We start from the raw sequence: 27,798 nt of genomic DNA on the forward strand, positions 1-27,798 counted from the left end.
TTCTTTTACATTCTGGAAGATGAAGCTCAAAGAAGTTATATAATGTCAGAAATTAGGTTTTCTGAATTTTTCTCCATTACAGCAGTCTGTCCTTCATGCGCACTGCCCCTCCCCCATGCGTCATATCCTGCAGTCACTTTCTCTTTTTCTGAGGTAAAATTTTCCTTGTAAACAAGAGCCTTTCAAGAGAACAGATTTTCTGCCACTAGACTTTTGGGTCAGAATCTCCCCAAGGCTGGTTGTGCATGATGGGAACTCTTGGTATTTAAAGCACGTAGTTGTTTCTGGGCAGGGAGAGCAATCTGCTTTCAGTGAAGCTGTGTTTACTATTTAGTTCATGTTTCAACAGCACAACTCAGTTCCAGCATCTTGTCCAGAGTTCTTCAACAGTGGTCCAGAGTCCAGGGGCTCAAGGGGTTTTCACCATTACTGTGTTTTCTCTTCCTTTTTTTTTTTTTTTTTTTTTTTTGTTGGAATGATCTTAGACAGAACTCACCATTTTCACGTTTGAGTTGTTGTATTAGGGAACAAAACTCTTTTCATGTGAGTAATTGTTTTTCTATAGAGCAAAGGACACATCTTAGGTCAACAGAAACCTCTCTGCTCAAAAACAAAAGGAAAATATTTTGACTCATCAGTTTGAATGGAGTCTTATAAACACATAGTGTTTCAATATATTTGACTCATGGAGAGCAAACATACACTTCAAAACCAATTTGTGAAATCCCCTAAAGTGGGTCACCCTTGCAATGTAGTCAAACATGACCATAAACTCACAATTCCCCTGCCGTAGCCTCCTAGTTATAGGACTAAAGGTGGACTCTACTCATCTGTCCACTGTGTTCACTGATTTATTCTTTCTTCTTGTTAATTTGGGTAAAACTCTGAATGAGGACAAATGACTTCGTGGTGCCTAGGACAGCATAGCACTATTACCCTAAAGGGTTACCAATCTACTTATAATGTAAATTTGTGACATGGTGTGGTTCAACAGAAAACTTGTAATTCATGAAATGTAAGGCTTGTGACCAGTCCTTACCCAAGGCCTGTGATTGGTGGACTTGGAATCTGTGCTGTGATTGGTACAAATCACAATGCCGCATTTGCATACCGTGCTTATGCCATGTAGCTCTCCTAGTTGTGTAATCAAGTCGGTGAGGAGGTGGACTCACTGGCTGCTTCCCCTGGTGTTGCAGCCGTAGGTCCAAAAGAGACTTCTGAATGATATCTTCTTGCCTGCTTGTGATATTTATCCTGGGGTGAACGGGAAGAGCTAGTTAACATGAAGAGGGGCCTCCTCCAGCACTGGCATTAGTAGCAATAGTGGTAACAGTGGTAACAGAAGCTGAAAAGGCCCCGAGGAGGTGGACGAAGAGCTTCAGATAATGACCAGGGGCAGACACGGTGAGAGTGACGAAATGTGGGGGACAATGGAAGACTGTGGAAACATGCAGCAAAGCAGAGGCCGTGACGAGCTGAGGGATGGCCCTAGGATCCCTAGTTGTTCCAGTAGATCTCTGTGGGATGAAGATGACATCACTGAAGGCTCACACGACCTGCTGCAAGGAACTTGGGTCCCGAACCCCAGGCTTGGGAAGTAGAGTCCTAATGGTGTGACTGCAGTCATTGCTAGCTACTGATAAGAGGCGAGGATTGTACTAGGCTCAGCGATGTGGGCTGCTGCCAACCAAAGCTTAGAGCAATACGATTTTAACCTGAGCATCTCAGTCAGAAGTCGTCGCTCTCTCTAACCTGGAACCTACAGCCTCTGGTTCTTGGGACTTTCGACTAGAAACCTGTGCACCTGTTATGTTAGCCTAGCCAGGCAACCTTTAGACCTCAAGGGCTCAGGCCTGTAAACACAAGGAAAACTGCCTCCTGCTTATCCATAACCAGTGAGTAGGGAAAAGTACATCAGCCAGTTAATGATCAGCGCTAATATATTTGTGTTTAGCCAACATGAGGGACAAAAATTATAATCAACTGAATCTTTCAGTACCAAACTGAATCTCTCCTGGGGCATGGAGTATGCGTTTTAATAATCAGCTTTTTATTCAAAGGCAAACAAGCTTGCATAGACACAGAAGCCTTAGAAGAGACTGACTCTTTTAAGGACTGAAAGACGTTCCATATGACTGGATCTTGGCATGTATGGAAGCCAAGTATTAGGAAGACTATGAAGAACATTTTAACTCCTGACTTAAACCTAGTTTTTATTTAACTTTTAAGATGAAAAAGAAAATGCAAGCCTGTGTTAGACAGTTACTATCTAGAGCGCTAGTTCTCAACCTGTGGGTTGCAACCCCTTTGGGGGTGGAACATTCCTTTCACAGGGGTCATATGCCATATATCCTGCATATGAGATAGTCACAGTACAATTAATAACAGTAGCAAAATTACCGTTCTGAAGTAGCCACAAGGTGACTTTATGGTTGGGGGTCACCGCAACACGAGGGACTGTGTTAAAGAGTCACAGAAGTAGGAAGGTTGAGAACCATGGATGTAGAGGAACATGGAGAAAGCACACAGCTCTCTTTCAAAATCAGACAATTTCTTCGACACAAGGTCAGGGTGCCTCATATGTATTCCCTATTTCCAGCACCCAATACAAAGAGGGTACTACATTTTAAATATTTATTTATTTATTTTGCATAGTGGACATATGTGTGTTGCAATGAGTCAGGCACAGAGCCAAGTAATTTAATGCAGAGCACATGACTCATGGTGTGGTACCGGTACAAATATTGCTGACAACATCTGTGGGAAACACTCATATGTCTGAATATAGACACAGTGCAATTTACTTGAGGGTAAGCAAATAAAATTACAGGTTCACAGGAGGTGAAATGCAAAGATATGTCATCTTACACAAATTCTTACTTGAAACTGTTTTGATATGGCTTTCATATACATCTGTGTTGCAGGGTCTCAACAAAGACAGCTCATTGCTAATAAACAAAACCTCTCTCCATTCACAGTTGGCCTCCATTTGTACTACTTTTTTTGGTGGACGCTGTCATATTTACATGTGAAAACTTGAAATGAGGCTGTTTTGCAGCTCTCCCTGTGCAATGCTTGGTGATATGAAATGTGTGGTATTTAATTTTTTTATGGGAAGTGAAAACATTTACATCCCATGAGTGATTGTATACATTTGAAATAGAAGTACATAATACCTTGTGGGGAGAATGAATCGGACAACCAACAAAAACGAAGCTTTATAAACTCAACAATGCATTGATACAATGGTGCCCTTTGAACTTGTACTGTGAGCTAGCAGGCCGTTTTCACAATGATGAAGACTAAAGCAGTAGACTTCTTGAAGATATAAAGAATGGAAATGATCCTAGGAAATCCAGTTTCGCCTCAAATCTCACGGATGTGCTTTCAGAGAATCTAATTATAATCAACAGTTTTCTTCAGAAGAAAAATTCACGTGTCAAGAAGGGCAATTTAGCAGGTTTTTCTAATTACTGCTTTGAGAACTCGAAGGCTGCTATAGTACTCTACTGTGGATAAAAGAGGCGTGAATGAATGAGAGTCGATTGCCATTGCTGTGCCATTCTGCCCCTGTCACCAGTGTTGTCATCTTGGGGACTATCTGTCCCCTTGTGTTTGATGGAGGAGTTGGAATACATCTGTTCTCTACAACTACACGATCTAAGTTCCCTTAAAAAAAAAAAAAAAGATTTATTTATTTATTTTGTATACAGTGCTCTGCCTGCATGTACACCCGCACACCAGAAGGGGGCATCAGATCACATTATAGATGGTTGTGAGCCACCATGTGGTTGCTGGGAACTGAATTCAGGACCTTTGGAAGAGCAGATAGTGCTCTTAAACTCTGAGCCATCTCTCCAGCCCCCTATGTTCCTTCTTAATATTAAAAGCATTTTGCATTATTCCTTACTATCTGGGAATGACATACAGAAGTAATATAATCTGTGTGAAGGCTTCATTTTGCGGAAGTCAATATACCTTAACTGTTCTATAGGAGTGTTCATACCATGTTCCATGCAACTGCAAGGAGGAATAAAATAACTTATAACTAACTAAATAATACATATTTTGTTATTTGAACCATGTTCCATGCAACTGCAAGGAGGAATAAAATAACTTATAGCTAACTAAATAATACATATTTTGTTATATGAACTTTATACTAGAACATATAATGAAACAGATTAGATACTTCTCACTGTGTGTTAGAACAAAACTTAGTTTGTGACAAAGTAAAATGGTCGGCTGCCACTTCACGCAAGAAGTCCAAAATGATGGACAAGAAGTCTAGTGTGGATGCTGCAAGTAAACAGGTGGGATGAGTGACAACAGGTCAGGCTGGTTTATAGACGGCAACAGGAGGGAAGCAAACCCAATAAGGAAGTAGGCTATTTCTTTGACAGCTTTATTTACTGTGTCTTTGTAAAAGGGTTATCTTAATCTTGATGGCTTTATTACTTCATTTGAGAAAAAAGTAAAATGTTGGCAGAGTGATCACATTGGCATGGGGAGACATGAGAAATAGAGAGAGTACTGGTATATGTGTGTGGGGCAATTTTTTTTTTTTACTAGTATGACTAGAAGGCATCACCTGCATGCAGGGAGCCAAGGTACAGCTGAGTTACCTCGAGTGGAGCGTTGACAGAAAGTTATATTCAAGAAAAGGGGCAAGAGAGCAATTGAGTTGATAGGCCATGAAGACCAAGGGAGGCTGGAACAAAGCAAGAGCCTGAAGAAATAAATGGTAGTGAAAATATGAAGGAAGGAGAATTGCAGGGTATTTAGACCTCATAGCTGAGATGACTCAAGTGGTATTTATGAAGAAGAAATTCTAGAGGCTTTAGGCTAATGGCAACCATTCAATGATCCAACATTGACTTGTCTTCCTGCGTTCTGGTTTCTTATTGTAACATTCCCAGGGAATTCTTCTACTCTCTTCCATATGGCCAGCTCAGGATGGCATGCAGCCATTTTCAGGAAACTAACCCAGAAGATTGTTGTCCAATGATTACAATATTAGAAAATGGCAAATTTAAAGTTTTTAAAATATATTTTATTGATTTATTCATATGACATCTCAATTGTTAACTCATCTCTTTTATTCTCCCACTCCTCCCTCCTTCCCAATTTCCCCTCCCCTATGACTGTGACTGAGGGGGACCTCCTCCCCCTATATATGCTCATAGGGTATCAAGTCTCTTCTTGGTAGCCTGCTATCCTTCCTCTGAGTGCCACCAGGCTTCCTCATCTAGGGGACGTGGTCAAATATGGGGCACCAGAGTTCATGTGAAAGTCAGACCCCACTCTCCACTCAACTGTGGGGAATGTCCTGTCCATTGCTAGATCTGGGTAGGGGTAGATTTAAAGTTTTTATGGACTTCATCCCATATTTTTGCATTCTGTCTGTTGCTTTCCCTTTGATTCTTCTCAAAATCCTACAGGTCACATTGTTATTACGATTGCAAACATATATGATGGTCATGATTTTATAAATTCTCACAATCTTTGTCCTATATCAGATGAAGCATGTACATAATTCTTGAAATTGCATCTTTTCTGTATTATTATACACTTGAAATTTATGGCACTTAACTTAGTCCTGTATTTAGCCAGGTTGCTTCTCTTTTATCTACCCTCTTTTAAAGATAGCTCCCTTTTCATTTTATTTAAAACATTTTCTATTGTATTTATTTATCTTGTTCGCTAGTATTCTGGCACACATATGGAGGTGAGAGGACATAGACTCCTGAACTTCATCAATGCAGGTCAGCCTGGAAGTTCTAGATCTTGGGTCCAAGTTTTCTCTACATGAAAGACAAACGCCTTCCTGGAGTCCTGTCACTTCTCTGGGGACCTGACAAAGGGGCTGGGAATCCCCCTGTCTGAAGGAAATCGGATCTTCACATCTGTGGGACACTGCATAGATCATCTTCTCTTCAACACTCAGATCTCCTTGTCACCAAGGACTCTTTTCTCTCCACACCACAACTGCTGTGACAATGTTCTCCTCGAGGACTTAAGGCCTTTACAAAAATAAAAAGGAAATATAAGGGGGAAAAAGAGAGAAAATACTAGTTCTTTGCTATCTCCTGCTTTGGAAGCAATGGATTTGAAGTTTCTGTGTGGGAGGCACCAGATGTGCAACACTAGCTCTGTAAGGCCCTGACGCTGACCCTGGAGGTCATTGGGTGGTCCATCTCATGAGGACTGTTTCGTGGCTCAGCTAGACCTTGCTGAGGGAGAGCAGAAAGTACAGTATACCCTGAGTTTCCCACGCTTAGGCGATAGCTCAGCTAGGCAGAGCTGTGCCACCCAAACTGACTTTGACACTCATCGCACAAGGCCATGCTCATGTACCCTCAGGCTTGCCCTTGGCGGACCGATAACCAACTCTACAGACTTATTCTCGTAGGACTGACGCCAGGTTGACCTACTTTCCTCATGCCCCACTGACCTAAAAATCCCGCAGGTCCTGAGTGCTGTCACATAATCACCTTGAGTCACAGTCACTCCGGAGGGAGATTAAGTTCCAAAGCAGGAAATCGGTTCCGCTTCACTGAGCTGAGCCCTGACCCTAATGCAGAGGTGCATTCAGGGCAAACAAAGGTGGTTCTGGGAAGGAAAAACCTGCTAATTTGCAACGTCCTCTGGCCATAAGGCCTGAAACAGGAACAAACATTCTCTGTGATCTTGTAAATAGCCTTGGTTAGATGCCTGGGACCAGGTGACTCAACCTCCAGGATGTCCCTTCAACTCCTTCTCTGCAGTCTTCCTACAGCCTGTGGACTCTAGAACCTTGCTTGGGTCTTAATTCTTTACCTTTCTTCTACCAGAGGAACTTACCTGAAAATGAGAAAGGAATCTGTGTCTGCCATTTTTACCTGATACATGTCTTTCTGTTTGACACAATGAGGTCATATTCAAGGATAAAAGCACCATCATCTTCAGGACATAGGGCAGGGAAGGATCCAGTGGTAGGCTCATCCTCCACATGGCACACGTGGACTGTGGGGGCAGCAGCAGGTGAAGGCCCTGTTCCTTTACAAACTCCCCTAGTGAATTATAGTTAAAAAGACCCTGTCATTTGGTCTCATTTGATGATTAAAACCTTTCCATATAGTCATTCATTAAAAAAAAAATTCATCTGGGGTCATTGCAGGCCAGTAGCCACACAGGCCTCTTGTTGCAACAGCCCGGGTTTGAATTTCTTGTTGGTTAACATAAAATTTTAAAAGTAAAACAAATCCAGTTATGTTTATTTTAGCAAAAGCCGACCTCAGTATTTCCGGATGTATAGTGCCTGGAAATGGATCAAACAATCATTTTTTAAACTATTAAAAACTTGCTTTTTGGACTTGGAGTAAAAGAGCACATTTTTGTCTTCATAATACACATTTGTCATTCTGGAGGATACTCACTTTAGAAAGCTGACTTCACTGCTGTTGGTTATTTTCCCTTGGGGGGAAATACTGCAAAGATTTGAGACTAGATTGTATAGGGCTTTGTTCATACACATCCTTTCCTCCTTGTTTTCCTTCCTTCTTTCTCCTTCTCCTCCTCCTCCTTCTTCTTCTGTTTTTCATCCTTTTTCCTTCTTCTTTTTCCTTTCCTTTCTTCTGTCCCCTTTTCTCCCCTTCGTCTTCTTTTTCCTCCCTCCCTTCTTATTTTTCCTCTCTTTCCCTTCTTTCCTTTCTTTTTCCTTCCCTCCTTCTTCTTATGTTTCCTCCTATCTTCCTCCTCTTTCAGTCTATCCATTTCCTATATATACAGGAAAAACCCTACGTAGTGTGGTGGGGGAGTGGAGTCCTCTAGTAAGTTATGAGGTAAGGCCTTTGAATAAGAAAATAATGGCTAGCTTTCTGGCTTTAAGCTGAATTTTCCAACACTGGATTTAATTATCAGAGAATATCTTTGACTCTTATTTCCAATAAGCGGACATGCTACTTAGATTCTGAATTTTGAAACTTGCTTTCCTAAAGGCATGTTGTATTTATAGGATGAAACCACGTGCTACGTTTATAGGATGAGATCTGGACAATGGGGATACAAAAATAAGCCTATTATTCCTACTGGAGAAATTATTTTTTAGAATAGAAACTAAAATTAAAAAACATTATGAGCACTTTAAGTTGAATTCTGCTAAGAAGTTACAAGGAGGTTAAAGCATGTGGACAAATTCATAGGTAGGTAAGGACCACACAGGCAGGGTGTGGCCTAGAATGTAGCATGTTATGACCCAGGCTTTGAAGTTCTGAGGAAGTGCAGAGAAATAAGGCTGGTGAGAACTCCTGAGGCAATTGTAGTTGGATTTAGTCTTGAAGGATGCCTGGCTGACAAGGTGCCCCCATGGTTAAGACAGGTGAGGTCATTTCATATATAAGAAAATAGAGTGGGAGAGACTGAAGAACATCATAGACAGTGTTGACAGTGATAACTTCTTTGTCTATCTTCCATTGGTTGTCTATACATGAGTTAATACAAATCTGTTTTAATTAAATAATTGACCCCTAAGTGGAATTATTAAAAGAGTGTAGTAAAGGAATTCTGTACAAATAGTTAACACAAAAGCATAGCATTGGATATCAGTAGAGAAATGTGCTAGGATGGTTATACACATTTCTGTATACAGAAAAACAAATTACATTGCACTAACGTTTGTGGTGGCTCATCCAAAATTCTCATTCGAATGCTCAAGCATTGATATTGGCAGTTCAAGCTGAACACTTCTCCAGAAACTGCCCTTGGCCTACAAAAGCTGCTTTGCTCAAGGCAGCCTCTTCCTTAGACAATGCACACCCCTAAAGTGGATGATGTCAGAGTATACGTTTCAAAAATTTGAGGCAACTTGGGATGGCCATCCCAGATCCAGTGCTCCTCATGGTGTTTGCCTTGGCCTCCTCTGTGTGAGTTTCACCATTCTAGTTCTTTCTCTGCTCAATTATGCTGGGCTTGATGCTTTTTAGGTGCTGTTCTCACACTGATTTTCCAATAAGCATCAAGAATACAGACTGAAAGTCCAGAGATTTTCTCCAGGAGGTCCACTTAAGACCATCTTAGCTCACACAGTGCCTTGAAAATACCTGCAGAGGAAGAACACTAAAGCACAGAAAGATAGAATAATCTGTACCAAGTCACACACCCTAGGTAGTGACAGAACTGGGACTTGAACCTAGGCAATGCAGCCTTACAGTGCCCACCCCTAGCCACTAATGGAAAAGAAAACAAATCAATCCCAGTTCCACGAATGTCCCGGGCAAATCACACAAACATCCTGCAGAGTGAACAAACCACGACACAGCACTACAGACATTACCGTTCTGTTTACATGAAGCTCCAAGCCAGAGAGAACGAGCTCTATTGTCCAGGAATTCACACATAGAAGGTAAAGATGTAAAGAAAGACAAGGCACTGATTGCTTTAAAAAAAAATCATGTCTGTTAGACGAGTGAAATGGGAGGGGGTTCTAGCAATGTGTTATTTTTTCCCTAATCTGATGGTGTTTACACATCAGTTCATATTTATAATACTGTTTATAAACATATTTTCACTTTTTATGTGAATGGAAGCTCATAATTAAAAAAACAAACAAACACAAAAAAATCAGTTGCAGGAAAACCTCAGAAAGGTTCTAGGAAGGGCAGGTCACCATTAGACCTTTATTTCTTTCCTCTGCAGCCACTATACAGGGCATATTTTGGGCAAACTTCCCCAAATTGTCTGGTGTAGAATAAGCAGCTCTGTGGTGCCGATGGGGTAGGAGCTGCCTGCACAACTTTCTCTCCTCCTGCAGTTAGGCATCTCAGCATTGACATTCTGAAACAAAACCCACCAATTCGAGCCTCTGCTTTCAAAGATCTTTCTTTTTCGTTTTAGGATTAGTTTCATAAAGCTATAAAGCTCGAGGGGGATGTGGTGTGAGGAGGCATGTTTTAGCACAATAATGCTGTTAGTCTAGGCGGATGATCCGGTCACACTGCAGGCTGCCCTCTCCCAGCAGCATGGCTCCTCCCTTTTCCTTTATCCTCATGTGGTTTGGCCAAATGAGGAGTCGATGAGAACTTCTGTGTCTGCTGAAAGCAAAAAGGAGGAATTGTTTGTGGGGAGGAAAAAAGATTTGAAAGGTGGGAGGGTGAGAGCATTATAGGCGGGAAGTCAGGAAAAAAAAAACAACCAGATACATATATAAAGATGTCATAGTGAAGCCCGTTTCCTTGTAAACTAACCAAAATGGTAATGAAAATAAAATTAGAGGCTATGAAATGATTGAGAGCACAGGTTTTGTTCCCAGCACTCCACGCTGGGTGTCTGAGGGTCGGGTGAACTAGTTCCTTCTAACAGGGAGCTCATCATACGGTGCAGAAGTCTACCATAGATGGTAATAATATGGAAACTGAGGCATGACCAGGAAAAATGAAGAGTCACTACATGCTTAGCTCGATTCTTCGATGGGCAAGGCAGAACCGTGGTGTGATGGCCCGGAAACCTAACCCGTTCTGTGCAGTAAGCTACTTGGCTTGATTAGTTCTATGAAACTTTTTCTTGTGTGTGTGCCTTACTAATTCCCAAGGTATTGGTGTTTCAACAGCAGGAAATTCTTTTCTCAACTTGTACTTAGCGTGTAAGAGGCATTAAATTGCTCACGAATTAACAGGCTAAGAACTCTTGTCATTTCCTGGTGGGTCACTTTCACAGAGGAGGAGAGGTCAGGGGTGGCTGTCGTTGTGTTTCTTGAGATACGGTCCTAAGGGTCTGAGCTTTGCATGGGATTCATGGGAGCCGAGGCTGAATGGAGTAGAGAGGAAACTATTGGCGAATGGATCTGTGGCCTCAGGTGGATGTGCAGAGAGCACCATGCCCATCAAAGCCTCAGCCACACTTCCCTCACACACGCTCTGCCTCAGGAAATGCGGCCTCATGGGCTGTAGCTACTTGTCAGGCTGAAATTTGGTGAAATTTGGTTGCGCAACCCTGGCTGCTCACCCGGAGCACATAGGATGCCGAACTCATTCATCAGCAGGCCCTCTCTGGTGTCAGGCAGCTAAGAAGAGGAGCAGTGATAGGGCAAGAGGTGAAGCCACCAGACCCTGGATTCAGAGGTCAACAGGATGCCCAGAGACACAGGCCATGCTGTTTTCCTTCTCCCGACAGTCAGGCCCATGACCAGTTAGTGCAAATGCAACCTGGGAAAGGATGCTCAAAGGCTACTCCTTAGTGCTGAGTAGTTCCTGGTTTCATTTATGACAAGCACGTGAATGGTATTCATTTGATTTATATTCTAGCTTCTAAACTTCATGTGAGCTAGTGACAATGGGAATTCTTAGAGACAGGCCAAGGTCTGAGATGTGAGGCCCTAGGGCAGGGTGAGAATGCCAGGCACTGTCACTCATGTTCCATCAGTCTCAGGAATTCTCCAACTTGGGTGGCCAGGTTTCATGGGTAGGTCATCAAATCCTGGGAACAAAGTGTTTGTTACTTGAAGGCTGGCCCGATTTTCTTTAGCCAAGCTTAAGTTAGAAAAAGAAAAACTTGCCCTTTACCCAGTGAAAACACTGATTTCATAAAGGTGGCAATTAATAACTCCAAAGTAATGTTCACTAAAATAAAAGCATCCAGAAAAAAGTATTTTGCAAGGGGACACACAAAGTGCCACGGCCTCACAGTAGGCCCTAGCTAGTCAGCAGGTGTCCTGTGTTCCATTGCTACACTGTGTGAGCATGCGCTGCCCCTGCCCCTTTGCTCTGCTCTTTGTGGGGCACCTGCCTTTTCCCAGTTAATGTTCAGTCATACCCTATTTTCCCACCTAGGGCACTTCTTGGCAGTCAGTTATTGTTCAAGGATTATTCTCACTGCACCGCATTCATATAGGTACAAGAAAGGCAGTATGGATGATCTAGACTTTATTCCACATGAACTAGCCGTTCCTTTCTGAAAGTCCTGGATTGGTGCAGCTGACTTTCAGTGACTGGCCCAGAGTCTGCGCTGACAGCTCCCACCTCATTTTCACTGCTTGCACCAACTCCTAATTGATGGTCAAAGTCTGCATGCTGTGACATCGGGCCTGTTAAAGGACCATGAGTGTAGAGGGCAAGACAGAGGGAACAGCTCGTTCCAAGAAGACAACACCTGAAAACAATCACCTCTCTTACACTCTTCCAATGAGCAAATGGAGAGCTTCCAGTTCATTCATCCACAATGTACTTTTGGGGTCAGCGAAGGCCGTGATTTCCACTTTGGGCCATTGCTAACTGTACCATACTTTAAAAAGTTATGTTAAAATTATTAACATGTATTCAGTTCTCCAAAGAGCTGCTGGTTCTCCTGGAGCTTGGTATACATATGTGAGACATGGACCTAGGTACTGGGGCGGGGGTCCTTACAAAATCCTCATTTTCCTAGAATTCGATTTTAGTTGCAGAATAGATTGCAAGAACAGCAGGGATTGTGTTACGGTAATGACTTTTTGTGTCTCATGAAGCAATGAAATAATTTTTCACTGGGCATGGCTCGCCATTTGCTGTTAATCAAAAATGTGATGAGCGCAGTTTCCATTGTCGTCTGAGGCTTTCCTAATGTAAAACACCCAGGGATAGTGTGAGTGTGAACTTGAGCCCAGGTATTTCTGTGTCCGTTGTGGTCACAGATATCATGGCATGTGCCGGCCTGGCCAGCATGTCAGACATGTTATAGAAGCAGTCATTGCAATGACAGTATGTTAAATGTACATAAAACCAGCACCAAAAAGTTTACTGGTTTCTACCTTACAATCTTTTTTCCTTAGCAGTTATGTGAAATTGGAGTTTTATATAAATATTTTTATTAAAGTCCTTATGTATAAAACAAAGAATTTGGGGAATCAGGGAAGAGATTCCAACAGTGTGGATGCCTGGATGGTGGTTTCTTTGTCCCGAGACCGCTCCCTGCTTCTGAGAAAACAGCCTGCAAAACCTCTACTGGGATTACCCTGCATTACACTATCTAGGTTGTAAGCCAGGATACTGGAGGCATTCTGGCTTTTTAAAGGAAAGTATTACTTACGCCACTATGTGTACCAAGATGCCTAAATTCTTTTGCATAGCAGTTTTCACCCATTAGAGTGACTTGATGACTGCGGGGGCGGGGGGGGAGTGATTTCTGAAGGACGAATTATTTACATGTTCCACATGTGCCATCATGGCTATGCTTTCTAGGACCCAGACCCTGCAGTTTACAGTGCAGGAAAGAGACAATGAGAGACAGACAACTCGTGGTCCACTGTTATTAGCAGTTTAGACCAAGGGCCAGACCCTGGCTGTCTGGGATTTGTGTGATGTCAGAGTCAGCATCCTACCCATGTTCAGTAGACTGTCTCCATGAAAACAAACTCCTTTGAACATCTCCCATGTGACAGCTCTTCCTGGCAAACATTGGGACTCACCTGCAAATAAAAGACAGCATCTCTCTCTCTCTCTCTCTCTCTCTCTCTCTCTCTCTCTCTCTCTCTCTCTCTCTAAGCTGCATTTTAACCGTGGGATGGGCAAACACTGACGGTCTTCAGAGGACTTGCCTCAGGTGATGCTGAAGAAGACTCAAGACAAGCAAAGTGCCCGCAGCAAAGGACTTGTTGCAGAACTAGGAGGAGCCACTGAAAAGAGAGAGGATCACGGCAGAGGAGCGCAGAGACTTTCTCCTGCAAATTAACGATGTAGCTGTTTCTGTCGGAATGCTCACTTCCTTTTCTATTTGATCATAACACTTTAAAGTTACAGGGCTGGTCCTAGATGGACTGTGTTTAAAGCATAGGGGTTGCTTCATCGGGGGTGTCCCACTTGGGCATTTACAAGGGAGTCAGTCAGCCAGGCTTCTTTTAGGATAAAACACACTTTACTGTGGTTACTATCCATTCCGCTGGGATGGCCGTTCCTTTGAGGATGTTCTACTGTGTGTCTGGCTCCTATGAAACTATCAGAATTTGTTCCACAGTGAGCTGATGAGGGTCTAGAAATACACCGCATGTCTCTCTCTTCCACTCTGTACCATTCAAAAACAGGGACATAAACCTCAAGTAGTTACTTTCATAATAAATTTTAGTAAAAAAATTTTTTAGTAAATTTTTTTTTCTAGGGAGTGGACAATATGAGGCAACTATGCATGACAAGAGGCCATTGTCAGCTCTGTTCCTTAGCTACTTTGCAAATGACAAACTCTCAGAAGGCTAGTTTTTAATGAGATAAGTGCAAACAGTGTCAGGTACTACACTGATGTATTTTATAGACTCCCATGTCATTTCAGTTGTTGAATTTTGCGATTATAGGAGAGCAAAGATTGCAAATTCAAATATACATAGAAGACCTGCTTTGGGGACAGGCAACATGTTGCCTTTTTGTGAATCTTTATGTAATTTTCACGCCAATTTTGAAAGGAAAGTTTTTTTTTTTTTTTTGACATGCTTGGTAGAAAATAGGTGGCACTCCAGAGGTAAAAACACCACAGGCAACAACCATAAGGATTAGGAGTCCAACTTGGAGCTCCTTGACTTCATAACTGCTGTCTGTCAGCTGGACCAGGTGGCTGTACCTATACCATAAATTACCAGGGACCAGGCACCGGGAGAGATTTTAGAACTACGAAAAAAAAATCCACATTAAATAAATACGTGTCATATCTTCCCCATTTCTTCTTCTAGATAAAGGTTCTTTTGGGGTCAACTCTTTCTGAAAATAGAAAGCTAAAATGTATTTTCAAGGATCATTTGTGCAGCTCAAAAAGAGAAAGACGATCATAGAAAGCTGTAGTGGCGATGTAAGGATTTGGTTTGAAACAGTGGATTCCCTTAGACTCCTGTTAAACAAGAAAGAAGGTTATTTATTTACTTACTGATTGGTTGACCATAATACTGAGGGCTGAACCCAAAGCTGCCACACAGCACCCCTGAGTTATTTCTCCAGCCCTGACTCTCAACCTCTCTTTTGGTTGTCTGGCTGTGTAACCTCAGGGCCTCTGAGTTACAAGAATGTGCTGTCCTGGCCAGCAGGAGCATTTATTCATGAAGGAGACTCACTTCAATGCTCATAGTGTTAACTCCTGATATTAACATTGGGCGAGGGCTTTACGGCAATACCACTTCTCTCCAGCATCTGGCTGAGTCTGCAGTGCTTTCAGTTTCCCGTTTAGAGAAGAAAATAAAATGAAAAGATAAGAGAGGTGGAGTTCTAGCCCTGGGAAGGCTGCCTCCGCAGCTGCATGGCCTACTGGGGCCCTTGCTACGAGCCAAGGTAGTCACAGGGGAATGGAATCACCATGTGTCTGATGAGAAACAGTAGAGAGATGAGGCAGGATTTGATCGGATTAGGTCCTTCCTGAAAAGCTCTGACTCAGTTGGTCCGACATATGCGTCTTCATGTTAGGTGAGCAAGTCAGACTCTAGAAGCAAAGGGAAGGACATTTTGTCTTCTTGCCAGGGCATGGAATGCTGCTGGCGTCACTATGAAATAGGAAATGAGTTTTCTGACTAGGTTTGAGGAACAAGCCTGCCAGACTACCAAGAACTCTTGAATTCCAGTTGTGATCAGTGTCCTGACTCATTGGTGTCATCCTGGCCAGGATGACGCAGCAGAGTGCTATCAAGTGGAATGGAAACTTTAAAGCTTTTCTTTTCTTCTTCTTCTTAAAAAAAACCTTTATTTGGTTCTGTTTTGGTCTATGGGTAGCCTATAAGGACACACACACACACACACACACACACAGAAATCCACACATGCATATATAAATATGTACATATACACACATATATTTAAATAGATTATAAAAATGTCCTCTTTTAATTTAGTTTTGTTTACTCATGTTAACAATGAAGGCTCCTGATTATTTATCATGGAGTGTGTACCTTAACTTCTATCAATTTCATTGTTTTTAGAGCTGAGTTTTATTTTTAGTGTACTATGAGATTGGTATGACCAGCTCCACAGAGGGAGGTGTTGCCCTGGTTTGCACTGGAAGCAAAGTCTGAAAATGAGCTGTCAGCCCAGGGATACCTGACTTAAGTATGTGTTCCCCAGCATCGTGCTTTCGAGCAAGGGGTTGAGCGGTCAAGCAGTCCTGGGCAGATGTGCAGACATGTGAGAGAAGATTATCTTCAAGGGAGCTCATACAATGAAAACAAGAACAAATGATCTGCTCTCTCTCTTTCCTTCTCTCTTTCCTTCTTTCTTTCTCCACAAGCAAAGCCAGTAAAGACTAGAAGATGATTAAAATGCCAGATTGATGTACTCTTGTTTATTTATTTATATTTTTACATTTATTTATTTATTTTGAGTGTGTGTCAGAGTGGAGGATCGCGTATGCCATGATGTGACTGTGGAGGTCACAGGACAACTTGCAGAAGCCGTTTCTTTCCTACTGTGCGATTCCTGGGGATTGTAGTTAGGTCCTCAGGTGTGGAAGCTTTTACCTGCTGAATGGTCTCATCAACCCCTATGGTAAGAGGATGGAAAAAAAAGGAAGGCACATTTCATTCTGAATAACATTAACTCGGGCAGTGTACCAATGTGTGACATGAGGGGACTAGTGGAAGATCACAACCATAGGAAATAACAGGGAAAGGCCTGCTTCAAATAGGCACATGTCACTCCGGTCCTGATCTCTTTTAGACATTTCTTCCCGTGCCCTCTTTATTCCTTACTACTTCTAGTTGGGAAGTTCATGTAGCTGAGAGTGGATCAGTTCCAATATGAAAATGCCTGTGTTCCTGGGCACATTAGAGACATGAAATAACTGTTGAAGAATGAAAGAAAGAAGAAAGGACCAATGGAAGGGGGAATGTAAGATGTTACAGGTCATTGCTAAGCTGTGATGTCAAACCTGAGATGGGGAAAGAAAATGGAATTGTTTTTTTCTGACACTGTGATCCTGTCACAATGTGATCCTGTGTTTATTCTAACATTATGGAGGTCACAGTTCAAGTGCTGACTGACGATGTCATCTCAACAGCAGCTATTGGACACGTGACCTGTAAGAACAGCCTATTTAATATTAGATGTTTCTTGGTAGTGCCCTAAACTTGGATATCCCAAGAAAACTAATCTATTAAGTCACACTTAGGTTTGGAGTGAAATTTGAAGATGAGAGAAATCAGTGTTCATGCAATTGTAGAGCACATGAGTAGATGGCTCATGGCAGGGAGGGTGAAAGGAATGATTTCATTTTACAGTGATGCATATACGAAATAAATCCATTCTTCTAAAGTCAAGATAGACACTTCTAAATGCATAGTTACTTGTCTGGAACACTTTGGTAAGGCTGTGGTGTGGGAGAATGCTGGACTTGGAATCATGTTGTCTGATTCAAGATCTGGATTCCATTTATTAACTATGTATGTAGTATAAAATCACTTGAACATTCTAGCCTTGTTTGTTCCATAAAATGAGACCTGCATTAGACCATCAGTACCCAATCCCAGTCCCTCCCCAGGCAGTATACTTGTCCAACAGCTGTTAAAAATCTCTGGCTAATGGTGGCTCAGGCTGCCCTTTGGCAGGGTGAAAGACCTTCAGGTGTCTTCACAAACTCCCCATTTCCCTGATAGTTCAAAATCAATAAGCAGCTGACAACAATAAAAGGGGAATATAGAGTTTGGGCCTAAAATAAAGTAAGATACATGGTGCTAATGAAAATGTTGAAATTAAAAAATAAAAAAGAAATATGGATCTATCGTTCTATTGTTAGTAGCATGCTTGCTAAGCATGCACAAAGCCCTGAGTTTTACCCTGATTCTGTTCTTCAATAGTTAGCCGTGCACACAAAAAATTAAAAGCGAAATCAGGCACGGTGGTGTAGGCCTTTAGAACTAGGCTTAGAAATTCAAGTCAGCCTGGCCTGCATAGAGTTTGAAAGTACCCAAGATTGTCTTTAGAAAAAGATACATCCTCCCAAACAACAACAACAATGACAACAACAGCAACATCACACACACACACACACACACACACACACACACACACACACACACACACACACACAGGAACTTTTTCAAAAGGAACTAAACATTCTGTTTGCTAACCTTTATCATTAAATAGTGTTAAAAGGAGAAATGACCACTCTCTGCACTTTCTAGGACAGAATCCTTGCAGAACAGTTTACAGGGAGAATTCAACGTGCTCATGTCTTCATAAGCAGAACAAACTTCTAAATCATTGCAAGAAATGCTGCCTCATGATGGTGCCAGTAGCGTGCGAGAGAAGAGGATGTTGGTTCTCCATGCCACTTGTCTTCTTTTGCAACTTCCTGAAGAATTACCAATGTGCATAGTTACAAATACCTAATATGAGTGACAGAGCTTATTGCTACTCTGAACTCATTTGAAGCTGACTTAAGAGTAATTCTCTGGGGTCACCTCAGGGACGAGCTAGAAATCTAGTGCAATGGAAACTCCCAACAATCTATGAGGGTGACTTTTGCTAAGACACAGAAGAAGATACAGTGCATGAATCAGCCATCTTCTGTAACCAGGCAAGGCTTCCAGTGAACGGATTGGGACATCAATCCAGCCACAAAACCTTTGACCTACAAATTACCCTGCTTACAAGATGTGCTGGGGTAAAGGTGGTGCAGAAATTGTGGGAGTGGGCAACCAATGACTGGTCCAGCTTGAGATACATGCCAGAAGAGGGAGCCCATCCCTGATACTGCCTGGAAGGCCAGGATCCAGAGGCTAGATTACCCAGAGACTTAGAATAGAACCAAACCATGACTGGCAAAAAAAGTCAATAAAATTATTTCTAATAATATTCTGGTATACTCATAGATTGGACCCTATCCCAATTGTCATCAGAGAGGCTCTGTCTAGCAACTTATGGAAACAGATGCAAAGATCTATTGCCAACCTTTAGGTGGAGCTTGTAGAATCCTCTAGAAGAGGGAGAGAAAGGATTATAGGAGCCACAGGAGTTGAGAACACCACAAGAAAACCCACAGAATCAACCAACTAATAAACTAATCATTGGGCTCACAGAGACTGACCTGACAACCAGGGAGCCTGCATGGGGCAGACCAAGGCCCTCTGCATATATGTTACAGTTATACAGTTAAGCAGCTTGGTCTTCTTGTGGAACTCCTAACAATGGGAGCTGTCTCTGGTTCTTTTGCTGTTTTTTGAGATGCTTTTCCTCACACTTGTCCAGTCTTAATATGAGGGGAGGTGCCTAGTTTTATTGTGATTTAATATGCCATGTTTGCTTGATATCCCTTGGAGGCTTGTCCTATTCTGAATAGAAGTGGAGGAGGAATGGATGGGAGTTGGAGCAGAGAAGAGGTCAGGAGAGGGACTGGGGGGAGAGGAAGGAGGGAAAACTGCTGTCGTGACGTAAAAAAAAAAAAAATAAATAAAAACAATAACTCTAAGTCAATGATACTGGCTATAATTATAATTTATTGAATGTCTACTACCATATACTTCTCATACCATACATACTTCTTGTATAAGCCCATTTTTCATCATCACACATTTCCACACAAGAAACCAAAGACTCTATAATTTTAAAAAAGTCTGAAGGTTGCTTTGTCACACTCAAAGTTGAAAACCAGAGCCATCTGATCATCTCACAGTGTATACCCTTGTCACACGCCTCGTAGAGCTGCACCAGGACAGACTGTGCGCACAATTTTATTTTTATTTAAGGTACATCTAGTTTCTCTCTCACACACAGCTTCACATGTTTTCCTATCCCTCTTCTTCCCATTCAACTGTACGCTCCCCACACCCCCTGCACCCTGCCCGGTCGACATTCAGAAAAGCAGACATTGAAGGGCAGGTCTTTAGGTCGGCTCTGTTAAGACCAGTTTCCGTATATGGACTTTGATAGTGACACATCGCTGCAGGGAACAGAGATAGCTCTGACTGTTTATTACAGCTATCCCTGTGGTGGATGGTTTGTTGGTTTTGTGTTTATTTTTTTTTTTTTACTGACTCTTTCACATTCCATTCTTAACAGAGCGCTGTGAAGTGGTAATTCGTTGTCCGTTGTCTCTTTTTGCATATGAGAATCTTTTGGGGAAGACAGATTAAGAGGTTTGGTCAACAACACACAATGGGTGGCAGATCCAGGGGTTTTATTCTAATGCATCCAACAGCGAAGCCCATGCTACTTTTACTGCCTGTTACTCTGCATTACCTATTATCTGAATTAAGTTCCTCAAGTTGTGAGACAACTTCTTAGTGTGTTGGTCCAGGCTAGCCTCCTGGCTCAAATGATTCTCTCCAGTAGCTGCGAAGACAGATGAACCTCTTCTATTTAGACCCTCTTTCCCCACTGAATGGTTGGTTGCCTCTCTGAGATCCTCGTTTCCATGGCAACATATTGTTATGGTCTAGAGGTATCAAGAAGGGGAAGGAAAACTATGCCTCAGAAAATGCGATGTTGAAAGTGGCAAAGGAGGAGGCGATTGTGTAGGTGGGCTCGCATTGTAAAGAGAAAGAAGCGCAACACTTCAGGGACACAATTCAAACGTAGAGAAATGGTGTGGGTAAGGACATGCATGGCAGATCCAGTCTCTGTTGAGGGTAAACACAAGGAATGGAGTTCCGAATCAGGCCTACCTGAGTTGGGAGAGCTGGTGTGAACCGTTACTAAGTTTCTATGATGCGCCCGCGGCATCATTTCTCTTTCCAGAGAATGCTTCCTCAGTTTAGTTGTTAGTTGTGGAATCTTGATGTTTTTCTCCTTCGGCAAAACAGTGCCTGCTGATGGATGATTCACAAATGTTCTCTTCAGAATCACATTTAATTTTATGCTTAAGAATGTCTCAAAAATCGAAGACACTGACAATAACTATCTTATGTTTAAAGTGTATCCAATCTGTGGGTTGCTTCAGCTACCTGTTGCTGAATATAGTGTAATGTCCTCCTGACCTTGAGAATATTTTAAATTTGTTTATCTGTCTTAGGCCTGGTCAAATGATTTGGGACCAAGAAGCAACACGTGAGACTTAACACATGAGCAGACAGAAGCCCAGTGTAACAGCTGAAGTAAACACTAGGCTCACACCGAAGACATTTAGAGATCACTGTAGCCCTCAATGGTGACATGCTTCTGCCCTTAGGAGCAATATGTTCAGCTTAGCCCTGTAACATCTCACAGAGAGGTGTGATTTTAAAGCATCCCACTCCTGAAGTTTTACTAGAAGCTCTAAAATGCACAAAATGTAACCTTTTCCTTTATAAGGGAAGGCATGACACAAGGAGATCATGGCTAACACACTGAGAAACCTCAACTTTCCACACAGGATTTGGTTGAGGAACTCTAAGGATGATGTCATTGACTTAGACCATTTCTCCAAATGAGACTAACAGTTCGGAGGTTCCTCGCCTAATTCATCACTGGGACCAGTGAAGAGCAGACTGCCTGCTTTAGTAGCTGGGAATCTGGTGGCTTTCTCAGTCACAGACCAGCTGTGCTGAGCTGTGCCCTCTGGTGTGGCTAACTTAGAACACCCGAAAACATAATGAGGCCAAGAAGTCGAATGGAATCATTTAAAGTATCTCATTATCAACTTTTACTATTGAACAGACGTCCTTATCTGAGATGTATTTGGTCTGCTGGGCACGCACAGATATTTTTATAGCCAAAAGGCTGTCAATGTCTCATGGGTTAAACCCCTCAGCCAAAGAGAAATTGTAAATCAAAAGTAGTTCATAGAAGAGACGTTGAATCCACAACAGGTCACAGGTTAGGGATTCCTCCAGTGGTCCCAACATACATACAGCCCAGTTCTTGTGCTAATAACGTCCATTTCATGTGTACAAGCTCTGTTTGACTTGGTAGGTAGAAACACCTTGTCCCACAAACATTTCTAAATCCTTGAATGGTGGTTGGAGACCGGATTTGGATACACACACCGAGTGATGAGTGAAGAATCCAACAATGAAAATACTTATAGCTCTCAGTCTACACGTGACACTGAGTAGTTTTTTCCCCCCTCTTTGTGGACATTGCACATGATGTAATCCCTGTATTAAGATGCCTCGTGCACTCACACTGTCACATTAGACATGCAGCATGAATCAATAAGGGAGACCTGGTTCTTTGTCTTGGGAAAGCCTTGCAGGCCATGGACTGGCATTAGATGGTGGCGTCTGGAAATAGATCTCGGAGTTCAGGCTCTGCTAGCAACCCTTGTGAGCATTACTGAGAAACGCTGTGACCTCTCTGCTTCAGAGGCTTCTTCTGCAAGAGGGGATGGTAGCAGGGCCGGCGCCAGCGCCATCGCCAGCTTCTAGGTGATGATATAATGGCTTAAAACATGGAAAGCACCAGGGATAATTTTGGGAACAGTGGAAATATGCTATTAAATAGGCTTTACGGTAACTGTCCCATATTCTTCTCATTTGATAGCCTAGAAAGGAAAACCTCTCAGGATTCTGTGATTTTTTTTTAATAGTCTGAAGAATAGAACTTCCTTTGCTACACGTTAAGATCCACCCAATAAATGTCAATAAATCCCTCAGTGTGTGCAATATTGCTGATACCAACAGCTTATTTTAGACTTGGGGGAAAAATCATCATTTTTAAAAATAAAAATGTGATTTCAGTCTGACTTATGATCTAGGGCCATTTCAGGTTAGTTCTAGAAGCCAGAGGCATATGTAATGTCTGTGGTGTGCAGTTAGGGGAACTGGGAATGCCCCATGACTAAAATATCCACCTCCAGACTGATGTCTGCAATTCTTATTCCCTGTTTTTTTCCTTTATTAAAGAGAAAAGGGGACACTTTCTTTAACATTTACAATTATTAATATTTTAAAAGACGACAGAAAGAATTTGTGGATCCTAGGCAGGTGCTTATAGGAATAGCATGGGGGTACAGTGTGCAAAAATCCTCATTAGACCTTCCCACCAATGCTTTACTTGAAAAGTCCCAAAGTAACATTTGTGGAGGAATGGGTGAGTCTTACTATTTTTGTAGTGTACCAAGCCAAATGCTGGAGCCAATGAAAAAGACAGAATGCTGAAATAACACAGCTCTGTCTGCCTTTGCAGAAAGATAGAAACTTAACACATGTAACTGCAACAAACGGTCAGGTGCAGCGGAAGGGGCAGGGGGGGGGGATGAGGATTAAGTGGGGACCATGACAGTGCTCCATTTCTTCTCTGCCCTATAGCAGAGTGGCTCCACCAGCACAAGTAGAGATGCTGGTTAAAAGCTTGACAACCCACAGAAAAGTGAATTTCTTTCCAGATCATTTGTCTTCACTGAAAGTTCAAGAAATATTTTATGCTTGATAATTTTCTTCCCACTTATGTTCATGCACCATGAGAGATTCTTGTATATTCTGATATAACATTTTGTAATTCCAGCAATCAGAGTACCACTAACTGGGGCTTTGGTGCATGGGAGCATGCAACCGCATACACAATTCTTCAGTTTTATGTGTTTATCCACAACTGCCATGGCCTATCTATTTCCTTAAAGGCCATGGTTCAGTCTGTGAGGATTCTGTAACTGCTGACAGCTAATACTATTTAGAGAATAGCTGATAGAAAAAGGAATGGGCTAGGGAAAAATCAAGCCCAAGTAGGAGTTCCATGGTGAGCAAAACCTCACAGGGGACTCAGCTCCTTTCACACATACTGGAAAGGTGTGTCTTCCCAATATTTGTAGGTTTCTTTTGCTCTGATATTTGTACCACAAACATAGAGGTTGAACATGTTTTCAGTCACTTTGGAACCAAACACTCTAAGTGTCAGCAAGGAGAAACTGTTCTTCTCCCTCCACATTCCTTCCTGGGCTTGCAAGAGACACTAGGTAATGAAGGAAAGAAGAAAGAAACAACAGAAAGGGGGCAAATACAGGATGCCAGAGGCCATTGCTAACCTGTGACGTCAAACCCGAGACAGGAAAGCTCAGCGTCTGTCCTTCAGCGTCTGCCTTGCTGAGTGTCAGCCATCTCATTCTGCTTTCTAATAAAAGAGGCGGGAAGCATACTTGGAAGGGAAGGAAGGGCATAGGAGGGCATGTGAAGCTCTGGGGGAGAAACCAGATGCATCTACAAAATAAAACTGTGCGCACTCTCTGTCTTTGTGCAGCTCTTCATGTGACAAGAGCATGCGCACTGTATGATCAGATGTTAGAGTTTTGCATCGCAGTGATGTCATGATTACTTTTGCTTCTGCCACGAGGAATGCATACTTTTTATGAGCTCGAGGGTGAAATAGTATTTATGCACTACAAATACAAACTATGTTTGGAGTAACACTGATATCAACAGTAATAAATATTTAAGAAATATTTGCTCAGTGCATGAAATGAGAAATGACAAATGGCAAGTTACTGATACAATGGCCTCTAAGAACACAAAGAACAAAGGCCTTGTTATGATTATTCATGGCTTCCTTCTATGCTTTTGTATTTTGGGAAACTAATACTGGGTGATCAGATCACCAAAACTCCAAAGATATAATTTTGTCACTCTCCATAGAAATGATTCTTTTTTGATAGTATATAATTTTGGTCAACTGACAATATAAAATATTTGTGTGCATATGAATAGCTTTTTAGGTCTCTGGGCTCCAACCAGGATGGGATAATGCCAGCACCAATGAGGATGGTTTGGGGCTGTTATCCAGGATGGCCCACTGTCTTCCACAGAGACAGGCTACTGCTCCTGTGATTTGCTTCGCTGTTGTTGAAAGTCACCATATGTTTAGTAGAAGGCTAGAATTCAAGAAAGAGCCACCAGAGTCTTTCTAGATAAATTCTCTCCTGATATTTCAGCTGGAAAGAGAAAAGCATTACCATATTATTTCTGTAGCTGCTATAGTTTTAAAAGAGTTACTTTTTTTCTTTTTCTTTCTTTCTTTCTTTTATTCTATTTTATTTTGTGTTTTCAAGACAGGGTTTATGTCCTGGACTCCCTTTGTAGACCAGGCTGGCCTCAAACTCACAGCAATCCTCCCAAGTGCTGGGATTAAAGGTGTGCACCACCACGCCAGGCTGATATACTTTATTTTATTTTAAACTATTTATGTGTATGTTTGTCTGGGTACATGTACATACAGAGTCCAGAAAAGGGTGTCAGATTGTTTTGGAGCTAGAGTTTCATGTAGGGAGAATCTCTCGTGTACCGTGTGGAAACATCATCACTGGTCAATAAAGAGCTGATGGCTTATTAGCTGAGGCAGGAAGTAGGAGATGGGCATTCTGGGAGAAAGAGAGGAAATCTGTGATAGAGAAGATGGATGGATGACAGTAAGGAGAGGTAACCAGCCATGTGCCAAACATACAATAGGATAAGTGCGTAAATATGTTATGAGCTAGTTTGGGAGCAAGCCAAAGCGCATGGTCTAAGAATTTATAAATAAATCATAAAGTCTCAGCATCGGTATTTCAGGAACCGGAGCACCAGAGGAAAACTCGCGGGTACAGTTGCAGCTGGTTCTAAGTCACCTGACATGGGTGCTGGGAGCTGAACTTGGGTCCTCTGAAAGAGTGGTACATCTGCTTGACCACTAAGTCTGCTGTCTAGTCCCTAATATACAATTCCTAGCACATTTACAAGTGTGTCTTAGTATCTATCAGTTCACTGTGTAAAGCTGAAGTCGGAACACTTTAGGGAAACCAGACTTTGTTTTTCGGCTTCATGCTTAAGAGTGAACAGCTGTTTCCCTAAATTTGGTAACTTAAAGTAGGAAGTGGGTGCAATTAGGAGGGTAATAGATCAGAATTTTTCCTATAAGAAGCTTCTATTAGGTCACATTCAAAGGGGATTTTCTGTCTATGACATTTATTCAATATTCCATTCTGCCTGCCTCGTGTCCTACAACTCTAAAAAACACAAATAATTAAAAAAATATGCTTCCTTTTTTAACATACACATTAAAATTTTTACACATAGGAAAAATAAACTACATGCAGCAGGAAGAACCACGGGACAATCAGGAATTATATAAATGTTACTATATTCATAGTGATTTGGCTACTTGTATTTGGCAAACTTGAAATAAACATCTTTCCTATCTTGTTGGGTCTAAATTTCTGAATGGAGATTAATATCTCTCATATTTCATCTCTTTTTATTGAAAAATACTTTACCAGAATGTTAAGATAAAGCTAGTAGAACTCTCTCCTCTGCTTTTCCTGCTTCCTTGTCCTCATTGGTGACTCCTAATACCTAATGAGAGACCTTGAGGGAGCTGCCAATTACCTCCGGGTAAGCTAGGCCTTATTACTGCTCTCCTTGAGACATTTTCAATGGAAAATTCATTGAAGAAAAGGGGACTTAAAGGGAGATTTCTCAAATCCTTGGGAAATTCCACTTGTGGTCAAGGAGTTCAGCCTCGTGACTCCTGGGGTATGACAGCAAATGATACTTCACAGGACTCTGTCCTGATTCATGCCTCAGGAATCTGACACTGGAGTGGGGCCTTTGGGAGAAAGCTAACCATCAGCCCTTTCTGGACTAGGGAGCGCAAGTGGGAGCTCCTCTCCTCAGTATATTTAAATTCATTATTTGTTTATATATTGCAGCACTTAGTGTAGAACCCAAGGTCTCAGATGTGCTATGTAAGCTCTCTTCTGTTGAACTACACCCCAAATCCTTGGAAGAGCCTTTTGTGTACCCACCTTGTGTGAGCACCTTGGGAAAGAACTCAGGCATGGATACACAGAAATTGCTATCCAGAAGGCAGGGAGAGACACCAGATAACAGCTAACACCAGATAACAGGGCTAATGCAAAGGTTCTCAAGTCCTGTCCCAGGGGAGTGATTACCGGTATCCCTGAATGGCTTGCTAGAAGGACTGACTCTGGAGGCCCTAGACCTCCTGTAACGAATGGATTCTAGGGGCAGAGTCCAGTGACGACTGGTGTGTGTCTCGCGAGTCTGCCAGCTGCTTCTGATGCGCCCCAGAGCCTGAACTGTCCCAGGCCTGAGGGATGGCTTGCAGACCGTAGCCTACACAAGCCATGTTGGCGAGCAGTGCTGAGAAGGGCATGTGTCTTGAGCATTTTTAAAGAATCTCTATCGGGAGGGAATGAAAACTGGGGAAGAAGCGGCTCCCAGAAAGAGTGCATGCGCACTGAAAGCTACAGGGAGGAAGGTAGGTCAAGAAGGGAGGAGTTTGCAGAGAGGAAAAAGGGCTCCGTGGAGAAGGACATTTTGCCTGGGCAAGGAACGCAGATGTTCTAAAGACCACGGCAGTGATTAGACTGAAGGCTAAGCCGGGAGAAGACCCAGGTGGGTCTGCAGTTCAGGAAGGTCTCTTGACAGGAGTGGTGGCGGGTAGGAGGGTTGCAGAAACTGGAGTATGGGTTGCTTAGCTCTGAGAATGCAGAAATAGCTTTAGCACAGTGTGGCTATGAAGACGAAGACCCCTAGATTAAGAGACATTAGGAAAAATTACTAATAATGACAGAATTTTTTTTTTTTAATCCTAAAATAGAAATGTTGAGTAATAGCAAATGCTGGCGAGGGTGGGAATAGAATTGGCCAAAATCCACACTGCACATGTATTATGCCCATCTTGAAACATGTAAAATAAGCACACAAGCCTGTAAAGAATATATTGAAATATTTCTCTGGGTGGTGAGGTTGCAGATAATACAGGAAAAACTCTCTTACATTTTTGTTATTTCCTGATGTCCTATACTAAAACTGCTTCATATTTTAATTAGACATTCAAAGTTAGGGAGGAAAAGGGCAAGAAAGAAAAGAAAAGGGAGGGAAGAGGAAAAGTCATAGCTGAAAGCAAATTGGGGTAATGTACGGGAAATCAGAATGGTTCCAGGGGCTGGGGCTGAGGAGCAGGTAAGCTGGGTACCGCCCCCCCT

The sequence above is a fragment of the Acomys russatus genome, chromosome 28, assembly GCF_903995435.1.
Source record: "Acomys russatus chromosome 28, mAcoRus1.1, whole genome shotgun sequence".
NCBI classification, from domain to species: domain Eukaryota; kingdom Metazoa; phylum Chordata; class Mammalia; order Rodentia; family Muridae; genus Acomys; species Acomys russatus.